This window comes from Lepisosteus oculatus, chromosome 18, assembly GCF_040954835.1.
Source record: "Lepisosteus oculatus isolate fLepOcu1 chromosome 18, fLepOcu1.hap2, whole genome shotgun sequence".
Lineage (NCBI taxonomy): Eukaryota > Metazoa > Chordata > Actinopteri > Semionotiformes > Lepisosteidae > Lepisosteus > Lepisosteus oculatus.
This window is the reverse complement of record NC_090713.1, coordinates 13,656,533-13,666,945: the sequence shown is the minus strand read 5'-3', so window position 1 is coordinate 13,666,945 and position 10,413 is coordinate 13,656,533. Positions and strand designations below refer to the sequence as shown.

At 38.7% G+C, this 10,413-nt stretch overlaps 1 long non-coding RNA gene across 1 annotated transcript; it reads right to left on the bottom strand.

Moving 5' to 3' along the window:
- Nucleotides 1–7,538: 7,538 nt before the first annotated feature.
- On the bottom strand, nt 7,539–9,817 carry LOC138223938 (uncharacterized). Its single transcript, XR_011182357.1, has 2 exons — nt 9,051–9,817; nt 7,539–8,373 (listed from the first exon to the last, which is right to left on the bottom strand). It is a non-coding gene; the product is annotated as an uncharacterized lncRNA (long non-coding RNA).
- Nucleotides 9,818–10,413: the final 596 nt, after the last annotated feature.

Below are 10,413 nucleotides of genomic sequence, written 5' to 3'. Positions count from 1 at the left end.
TACCAGGGGGCAGGGCGAGAGAAGGAGATGGTTCGAGTTTTTAAAGGAGCAAAGGTGTCGAGGGTAGATAAAAGACCATTGTCAAGTAACTGTATTTTGTCCTCTAGAGGGTCAGAGGAAGAGAAACAGGATAAGGAGGACAGAACAGAATTTGGAAACCTTGGGTGATCAATTGATCGCCAGTTGCAGAAATTTACAGAGCGTGAGGGGGAAGTGTTAGAAACAGGTAATTCCAGATTGAAGAGAATGGCTAAGTGGTCAGAGAGGCCTAGATCAAGGGGAGAGCAGTGGGAGACAAAGGAGTCATTTGCAATAATTAGATCTAAGGTGTGTCCTTTGTTATGTGTAGGGGTACAAACAAACTAAGTAAGGTCAAAGCATCCCAAAAGAGAAAGGAAGTCTTTAGCCAGACTGGAAGAGGTTGAATCAATGTGTATATTAAAGTCCCCTAGAATAAGGATCCTTTTAAATTTAAGGGATAAGAATGAAAGAAAATCAGCAAACTCACCTAAGAAGACTCCACTGGGTTTGGGTGGTCTGTAAACTGTGGCAATAATAGTAGATTGGGGGATAGAAACATTTAAAACAAGACACTCAAAAGAAGAGGGAGGAGGTATAGTTATAGGACTTAGACTGTAAAAAAGGTTGTAAATAGCAATGATGCCCCCGCCTCTGCCTGAAAGACGCGGAAGGTCAAACAAACCATACCCAGGAGGAACTAGTTGGTTAAACAGGAGTCCATCGTTATGTTTGTGCCATGTTTCGGTTAAACACAGAAGGTCCAGTTGTTTTTCTTTGATAATGTCACATAAAAGAAGAGCCTTGGTGTTAACGGTGCGAGTGTTGAGTAGCGCTGATCTGGCCAGTCTCTGGGATGCAGGGGGAAGCGGAATGCGGTCCAGGTGCGGTAGTGAGAGGAGATTTTTTAGATCGGCGCCGGTACATGATGGACTTACAGACGTGCGCCGAAAGGCAGGGATAGAGACTCCGCAGGCAGACGAACGAAAAAAACGGCGTCCTGTGCTGCGATGGATGTAGCGAGTCGGTTGTAAAATCCCAGTAAAACGTCAGTAATCGAATGTGTATTTGACCAGGAAGTAGCAACGACACAGCTTTCCAAACGTACAGTATGTTATTCTTGTTGTGAAACAATACCTGCAGTGATTATGAACCAGGTTAGATTTTGCTCAGAGTGATACTGTTAATAAAAAACAGTATAGAAAACCCATACTGAGTTGAGCTCTGAATGTCTGAAGCACATTGAAAGCCCAGAAATCCTCTGCAGACTCCTCCCACATTCAGGCTGTCCCTGTGAGTGTAAAGGGATCAGAGCCCAGTGGAGCTGGTCTGGTTACAGCTCAGAACCGAGGATGGTGAACTCAGAGAAGAGTTGTGTAGCTGTACAGCCCCGTATTGTCCAACACTTTTCTACATACAAGAAACACATATGTTGACTCAGAGATGATAATCTTGCCAGACCTTGGCAGAATATCACTCTTATTGAGGGTTGGCTTCAAAGATAGGTTCTCAACTGTAATCTTAGAGTATAATTATTGTACTGCAAGTTTTTTTTGTTATGAGCTGCAGATTCAAATTCTGTTCTTACTTCAATACTTTCAGTGCATCATATACAGAAACTGATGAAACAGAGTGAAACTGGTGAACATCCCGAAGTACAAAGAAGAAGTGTGAGGCTGCAAAGCATCTCAGACAGGTTCACAGGTGAGGTATCTCAATATCAGGCAGACTGGATTCTTAGGAGAGGCTGTATTGATAGGATGAAACAATCTGTTGGACAGGTAGGGTGAAATGAAAGAGCAGCACTGTTCTCACACACTGAGACAAGTGTCACAGTAAGAGGAGCAGAACAGTGTTTTTTGGGGAAAAACTGAGACTCTCAAATCAGTTTTCAGTGCTGCCCTCTGTTGACTAATAATACAGTAATCCCTGTTCAGCCTTTTACAAAGAACTAATAATTATACAGAACAGTATAAGTGTAAGCAATTATAATAATTATTAAAAGCTTTTAGACTACAGTATGCTGACATCAAATGATTTGAATTTGGATTTACACAGCAAAATGTAGGAAAAGTGCATTTTGATGGGAGAAGAAACAATATTTCTGTGTCCGTTTGCACGGATGTGCATGTGTACAGAGACAGGGTAATGCCAAACAAAAACGTTTTGAAAAAGAAAAAGAATTCCAGGACGGAATTGTTCCGTTTACTGTTAACAGCGATAACACTTGGCATAAGTCTTACTATCAAGTCAAGTGAATGTATTGCGTTCAATGTTTAAAGAGGAGGCAATGTACAACCTATGTACAGGACATGTTTCTGCAGCTTCACATCAAGAAGAACATACTGAAAGTTTGGAAAGCCGTGATGTCTCTTCTCGCAGAAACGGCGAAAACGATACGCGTTTAGCCTGGGAATGCTTTCTTACGGAAGCGCATTGCTGCCACTAAGGAAAACAAAATCATCGGCAAGGAATTTTCTCGTACGAGATAGTAATTCTCGGGTACTTTATGTGATCATGCGACAGCACGATCGCCATATATTACCTCTATCGCTCCGTGCGGAGTTTTAAGCAGTGGAGCTGATTGCAGGTATAACTGTGCATAACGGAGCAATCATTGCTTTGATCTCTAAATCCCACACACCTGGTTGCGATGCTTATAATGATTCTGTTTATATTTGCTCAAAATTTCATGACTTTATTATGACTAAACCCCAGTCGAAAGTAAATACGTACAAATTCTGCAGCGCTGGACATTGACACGATCATTAAACCAAAAGTGCCAGCTAAGCTCACGGTAGCTTCTACACGCGTTCAGTGCACAACACAACAGGTTGTCTATACACTGAAGTAATCATTGCTATCTCGTAATTACGAAATAAGGGGCGATTGTTTTACCCTTGGTGGCAGCAATGCGCTTCCGTATTTACTGACACGGCATTGTACTTCATGTATACAAAAGACAGAACACGTGTTCCTTTAAATTGTTTTTTTTTGTGTGTGCACATGTTTTGCTTATGTTTAAGTCAATGCTACAGTACTTTGCAGGGGACAATATTATTTCATAGTGTGGCGTCCTCGCCTGGCGTTGCGGCCGAAGAGCGCCCGGCTGGGGTGCACGGCGAGGGGCAGGACGGGAGTAGTAGTAGTGGTCAGGGCGGGGACTAGGGGAGCCACTGGCCAGTGCCGCTGACCATTCTGAACGGGTGTACACCCTAGATAGGTTGCCGGGGTCCCTGTAAATAGTTATCCCAGTTTTGCAGCCACTTTTATATCTGTACCCACTTACCACTCTATACTGTACATGAAATGACCCCAGTGTGTTGTACCGTTTCTCTCTTTTCTCACTTTCTCTGTTGCTGGTGCTGAGCCGGACGCACGTCCGACTATAAAGCGCTGTGGTTTTAAAAGAGCCCGAGTTCCTCTCTCCATCCTCGCTGACCCCATCTCGTTACAATATACAGTACAATGCTGTATTCAGTATTGTAGCGCATACAGTCTCCATTGCTTGTGAGAGCTGAGCTGGCTTACCAGAGTGGTGACGTCACCGCCCTCCCCTGTGAATAGCAGGACCTGCAGCCGTAGGGCTGAGGGGAGATTTCCCTTTGGCTCAAGCGGCTGGGTCCCTGTTGAGTGACACTGGAGGCCTGGGTTGAAGTCCCTGATGGATGGGGGCTGACCTGATGCGGGAGTGGCAAGGGCACCCACATGAACCCTGTAGTGCTACAATATTAATACAGTAGGCAACATTGTTCACAAATTAACTATTGTGTGTAAACGCAATACGTCTCGTATATACAAGATTATTTTCTCGTATAAACGCAATGCTGTCTCGTATAAATGAGATATTTTATAATAATAAGCCTCTGTACACTTCCGTGCTCCACTGTCGGCATTTCTGTTGTATTTTTCTGAGTGTCTTGGTTACATCCGTTTGTGTGTATAGATGAAAAAGCTATTGAAGAGCACCCCCCCCCCCACCCCCACCCATCTTGGTGGAAGTTGCCATGTTAAAAAAATCCTAAAAAGAGAATTAAAGTTTGACACAACAAAGCAAGACTGTGAAAGGTCAGGAGGCCTGCCTAGTGAGCACAGCACTTGATTACAGTCAAAAAATCATAAAAAAATAAAGAAATGTTCCACAACTCAAAGCAAGGTTGTATAAGGTTAGGGGAGCTGTCTGGTGCGTAAAACACCTGGTTGCAGCACTGTGGCTGTTGTGCTTGAAGAGCTATTGACTCGTGAATATTGACTCGCTATTGACCCCCCCCATCCCCATGTATCGCCTGTCTAATGGTGCCATATTGAAAAAATCATAAAAAAATAAAGAAAGGGGCCACAGCCACAGCAAGGTTGTATAAGGTTAGTGGGGGGTGTTTGGTGTGTAAAAAACTTGGTTTCAGCAGTGTGGCTGTTGTACTTGAAATGCTATTGAGCCATGAAGAAGACCCACCTATCCTAGTGTATTAGCTGTAGTGTTATCTTCAAAAAATCATAAAAAAATAAAGGCTCCACAACCCAAAACAAAGCTGGGAAACGTCAGAGGACCTGCTTAGTGTGCAAAACACTTACCTGCAGCATTGTGGGTGCTGTGGTTTAAATGCTATTGGTTTGTGAACAGAAAACCCCTATCCCAGTGCATTGTGCCACATTAAATAAAAGCACGAGAAAAAGAGATTCAGAACACAAAGCTGTGTCAGTGTTCTGTGTAAAAAATCGGTTTGCACATCATGGGAGCTGTTTTTAATAAGCTGCTGAGTAAAGAATATTTTAATCTTCCTGCTGTCAGTAGTATTGTGAATATAGTTGACCCTTACCTGAATGAAAACAGGACGTAAAGGAAGGGTTTCAGAAATCAAACAAAGCTTTATTCCCATGCTTACAGTCTGGGTAATTGGAGACTGCGCTGTTCTGCTTCCTATGGCCATATATGGGTTTTTCGCATGAAGCTGTACTGAACAGTATTTCTCGCGTTGTGAATGTGACACAGAGGTCCACCGGGTTCCAGTTAGTGCATAATTACGCATCGATGAAAAACCGGAGGTTTAAAAAAAGATAATTAGCCCACTGATAGTTTGATGTAGAGGCTGTGGAAATTTCCACAAGTCGTGGTCTTTAAAATGCATTTGGTTTGAAGGCGTTCTGTGCTTCCATTGCGAAGATATGGACAAAAGACTATTCGTGCTTGGTCAAACAAATGTCATAAAAACGAAAAAGTAAAGGCTCAGAAAGCATTCACAATGTATTTTATACACAAAGCAAGCAGTCACGCAACTCTAAGAGGTTTCGTGAAAGCGCTACAGGCGTGCCAAAATCATTTTCGAACTTCAAGCTAACTTTACCCCGGTTACGACAGAAGCAGGAAGCAGAAGCAGAAACCGTTGTCAGAAGGAAGGAAGGTGACTCTTCATTGTTATTAAAAAATGACTTCGATTCGAACGTTGTGATATTTAGAAATATAAAAAGTCAATTAATTGTCCATATTATTGCTATTTTATTTTTTCAAAGAAATGTTAGTTAAAAGAAAAGTCATGGCACCAGCTGGATTTGAACAGTTGACCTGATGCTTACAGGTCCAGCACTTAGACCACCACACCACTCACATGAGGCAAGGTGAAACAGCCCTACACATACAGTATCAATAGCCATTGTACAGCATATACATATGTATATGTGTTGCAGTATATGAATATAATTATATCGTTATTAATTTCTTTAGATACGCGATTCCATATTCCCTATTAATCAAATTCTAAAAGTATGCTTGTTTACTCCGGTATCGAGCGTATTCGCAGAAAAGCTTAAAACTACCACTTTTTATACACGTTATTTCACATGTTAGTTAAAGACTTCGATGCTTAAAATGTATAGGGTGATTAGGGAGAAATGGAATACTGGTGTGTATGTTTTCTTTAAATTACCGAGACCAGCCATATACTGTATGTTTATGTTCCAAAATTAATATCGTTTATGGCCTTCACACGAGTTATGCTCCTATTCTTTTTATGCTCAGCTACTAAGATTTCCCTTCAGTGGTAAAATTTCATATGAATATTCAATACTAAAACGGGCACAGTAAAGACATTTAAATCTTTCTATGACCGACCAAGTGCCCCTGTCAGTCAACCAATGATTACGTGCGATGACGTAGCCAAATGCCCGCGGTACGTGTTTGTGCTGCGCACTTTGAATGGCTGCATCTGTATTCTGTATTTGACTGATAGCGGTAACTGAAATCAAAGAAATTTACAACAGTATTGCACTTTCTTCATCAACATTTTATGCATCAAACTCTTTAATTCGGTCACTTACTGTGGTTATTTTGAAAAGGTTCTGACAATATACTACAGTATATTAAGTTTATATAATTTTATAAAAAGCTATAATATTTTAACCTGTTCTGTGAATTCTTGCTGTCGTTATTTCAACATGGACTTTTTAGAGTCTGCTTAATATAATATGAAATCGCATAACTAAAGACATTAAAACAATATTAATTTAAGGATCTAAATGCAATATATTTATATAGCTGGTAGTATTACCGTATTCCACTTTCTTTGTAAACATCTGCATCGATTCATTGACTTGTGATTACTTTGGAAACATTCTGACCTGTCTGTTTCAGCTGTCTTTCCGAGTGGTGTGTTGGACCAATGGGTTTGGAGAGCTACTCTCCCTCCAGAGGTCTGTGTTTTATTCTTGCTTATGGTACAAGTTTTTCTTTTAACAAACAAACTCCTTTTTAAAAAATAAAATCCTAAATATTATGTACACTATACTGACTTTTTATTGTTTTATATCACAAAGTATTTAATGTTAAATTATATCAATAGAAACATGAATGAGCAAAGGTGAATATTGTCAACAGTGGGAGAAAAAAACAGTTAAACTGGTTTAGTTCGGTTCAATTCAAAATATTAATTCTTCCAGTGGGGCAATTTAAAACAAGCCTTAACAACAAGCATTAAAATGAAACTATAATTATAATAAATACAATCGAAAATAACAAAGTGGTAATAAAAAGACAACTGAAACTGAACTATAATAATGTATCTGATCATTATTAACAATATTAATTGATTATTAATAATAAAGAATAATTTCAAACATCTTGTATTTTTTTCAGGGTCATTTGTTTTCTCACGTTTTCAGAACTTTTGCTTTCTTATTAAAATGCCTATTTATGATGGGTGATTTTTCTTCTTCGTGATCAGCTTAGAATCTTTGTGTATGCTGTAAGTTCTTTTTAATTTTTAAACGTTTTAAACACCTTAATTTTGTAAACATAGCATGCGTTTCATACGGGAAAAATCACGTTCTCCTGTCTTCCTGTGGTGTGAAGCAGATCAGCAGGTCGCTGAGAAAATAGCGCCCCACCCACTGAGCTCCGTTAGAGAAGAGGCAGAACTGAGAGAGAGAGGAGGCGTGGAGCTCAGCAATACAGAATGAGCCATCTGCAGCCTGGATCGCTTACAGCACCGAGCGTATCTGCGTAAAATTAATCAAGCAACGTACATCACTTCTTTTAATTTCAAGATTTTTAATTAGCATTAAAAATAGCTTTCTCACCAGTTAGTTTTATTTTTGAAACATCGTTAAACAAAGCAGGTGTTTATTGTGCTTCCTCGTGACATTACACATGGCAAAATTATACATTTTAATCGATTTTAATATTTTTAATACATTTTAGAAAAGTTTCATTTATACAAATACCACATGCGATTCTTGATTGTATTTTTTGAATGTTATGTCACACTTAGTTCAATATTCCATATACATCTAAATAAGAAAGGCAGGTGTTAGCATAAAATGTTAGTAATCAATAATTGATATTAACAATTTCACTGTAATAAATTGTTGCCCTTCTTCCACATCTTGAAAAAATATTAATTTATAAGACTTTGTTCAAATATACATTAAATCTGACTATCAGAAAATAAGTAAAATACAAAATTGAAAAATAATGAAAAATGAGGGTAAATATAATAGGGTAAAATAGAATTAAAATATTTTTCTAACTAAACAATCATGAGTAACAATGTTGAACAATGTTACTGTTTTTAAAAATATAATTGTATGACCTTAAGAATAGGGTTGGCACACTGGTTAGTATGCTTTTTGTATCTTTTTTTCAGAAATACAACAGGAGCACCAGACGTCTCAGAGGTTTACAAAATTAAATTATGCAAATCATGGGTTTCCTCAGGTGATCTGATTTCCTCTTGCAGTCCAAACATACTGGCAGGTTAATAGGCTTCTGGATAAATAAAGTGTCTTCCCTGTGTTGGACTGGTGTTATGTTCAGGATGTATTCCGCCTTGTGCCTGTTGCTTGCTGGGATAGGCTCCAGCTCCCCTGTATTGGATAAAGAGATTAGGAAATGGATGGAACTAAAGATACTGTGTAACTATATACAGTGTTAGAAACCCACTATGAGTTAGCAGCAGTTACTCACTGAGGATACATTTTAAAGTGATGGCGTAGGCAAACAGCTTTTCCACCTCTCTGGCACATCAGTATCCACAGGCTAATTTGTTATTTAAACAAATTGCTTCTAAATATGAACATCTTAAGATGCTGGCTCCGTGGAACAACATCATCTACTGTATGTTTGCCTATTGATTCTATTCATCTGCATCTTACACACAGTTCAATGCTAGCAACTACACAAATTCTAAAATATGTTTTTGTTTAACACTTTTTGATTAAATTATGATTAAAATATGCATGTTCTTTTGTAACACAGCTATCTGTGATTGTTTTATATATTTAAGCTTTTGCAAGTGTTTGTGCATTTCTTTTCTGCGCTATGTCTGGTTCAGGTGCAACATGGACATACAGAACAACCAGCAGTACCTTTCTACTGGAAAAACATGTTCAACCCACTAGTACCAGCTGAACCCAGAGTGAACCCGGTTTACACAGTCAGTATACACAGTCAGTCCAAATCCACATCCCTGCAGTGATGCCTTCATATAGACAAACTGTTCATACACACTTATCCACTCTACATACAGAAAGAGACTTCTTACTGAAATTGTATGAGGGAGCCAGAGCCTATACCAGCAATCCTTGGGCACAAGACAGGGTACAATCAGGACCGGACTCCAGTCCATCACAGGATGCACACTCACTCCAGAGTCAATTTTCCCAGAATACCATTAATCTACGAACATGATTGTGGGAGAAAACTGGAGTACCTGGAGGAAACCCATGTAAACATGAAGAGAATATAAAAACCTCACGCAGATACAGTAGCATCCCAGAACTGAATTCAGGGTCCCAGTGCTGTTGGGCAGCAATACTAACCAGTGTGTTACCATGCCATCTTCCTAGGAATTAACTGCACAAAATAAAAACTTGCATGTATGCAATATCCAATTTTCTTAAGACAAAATATGCATAGAAGATCAAGAGAACTAATTATATATTTAAGATACAATCTTTTTTAATTCTAGAAATAAGAAACAAATGTATACTCATCCAATTACACACTAGACCAGATCCAGAGCAAGAGAGAGACCTGTCTCTACCTTTCACATATACTAGAGCACAATGGAAACAGTCCTTCACACAGTCTACTCAGAGGAGTTTGATCAGCAGGTCTGCAGACTGTGGTGTTTGATGAACATCTGGAGGAGTTTGTTCTGTCTCTTAAAGATAAGAAATTCTGCCATCTTGCTCCGTTAAGGAATCTTCTTCAATGTTAGGCTTAAATCCTCATGTTCTGTAAGAACAAAAAAACACAATGAATGGATCTAAAAATTGAACTCTTGCAGATTGTCATTGTTTTATTATTATTGTTATTCATTTAAGGATTTGTGCATGACAGTGTTTATGGTTAATAATATTAATGCTTAAATCATATTACATTATGTCAGAGTACATGTATTCAGAAGCCACGTCACAACTCTTCCAACAGACACTAAAACCAAGGACTGGAGAAATGGAAATGTAGTGCCAATCCACGTGATGGATAACAAAACTGAACCAAGAAATTATAGACCAATAAAGTCTGATTTTTATTACAGGAAGGACAAATTATAAAAACTAAACTAGAGGATCACATACATGGAAAAGTCAACAGGGATTTAGAGAAGGTAGGTCTTGCATAATCAAGCTTGGTAGTTCTTAACAAGCAACAATAGATATTAACAAACAATGCATAGAGTATGATACCGTGTATTTACATTTTCAGAAGATTTTTAATAAAGTTCAATATAAAATATTAATTCTCAAATTACAGGCAAAGAGAATGTGTGTTTGTATTGAGAATTATTTAATAGAGAAAGGAAATAAGATAAGAGTCAAACTGCAGTGATGTAATTATTGGAGTACCACAGAGATCTGTACTAGGATCACGGCTCTTCTTAATTTATACCAATGATCTCTTCA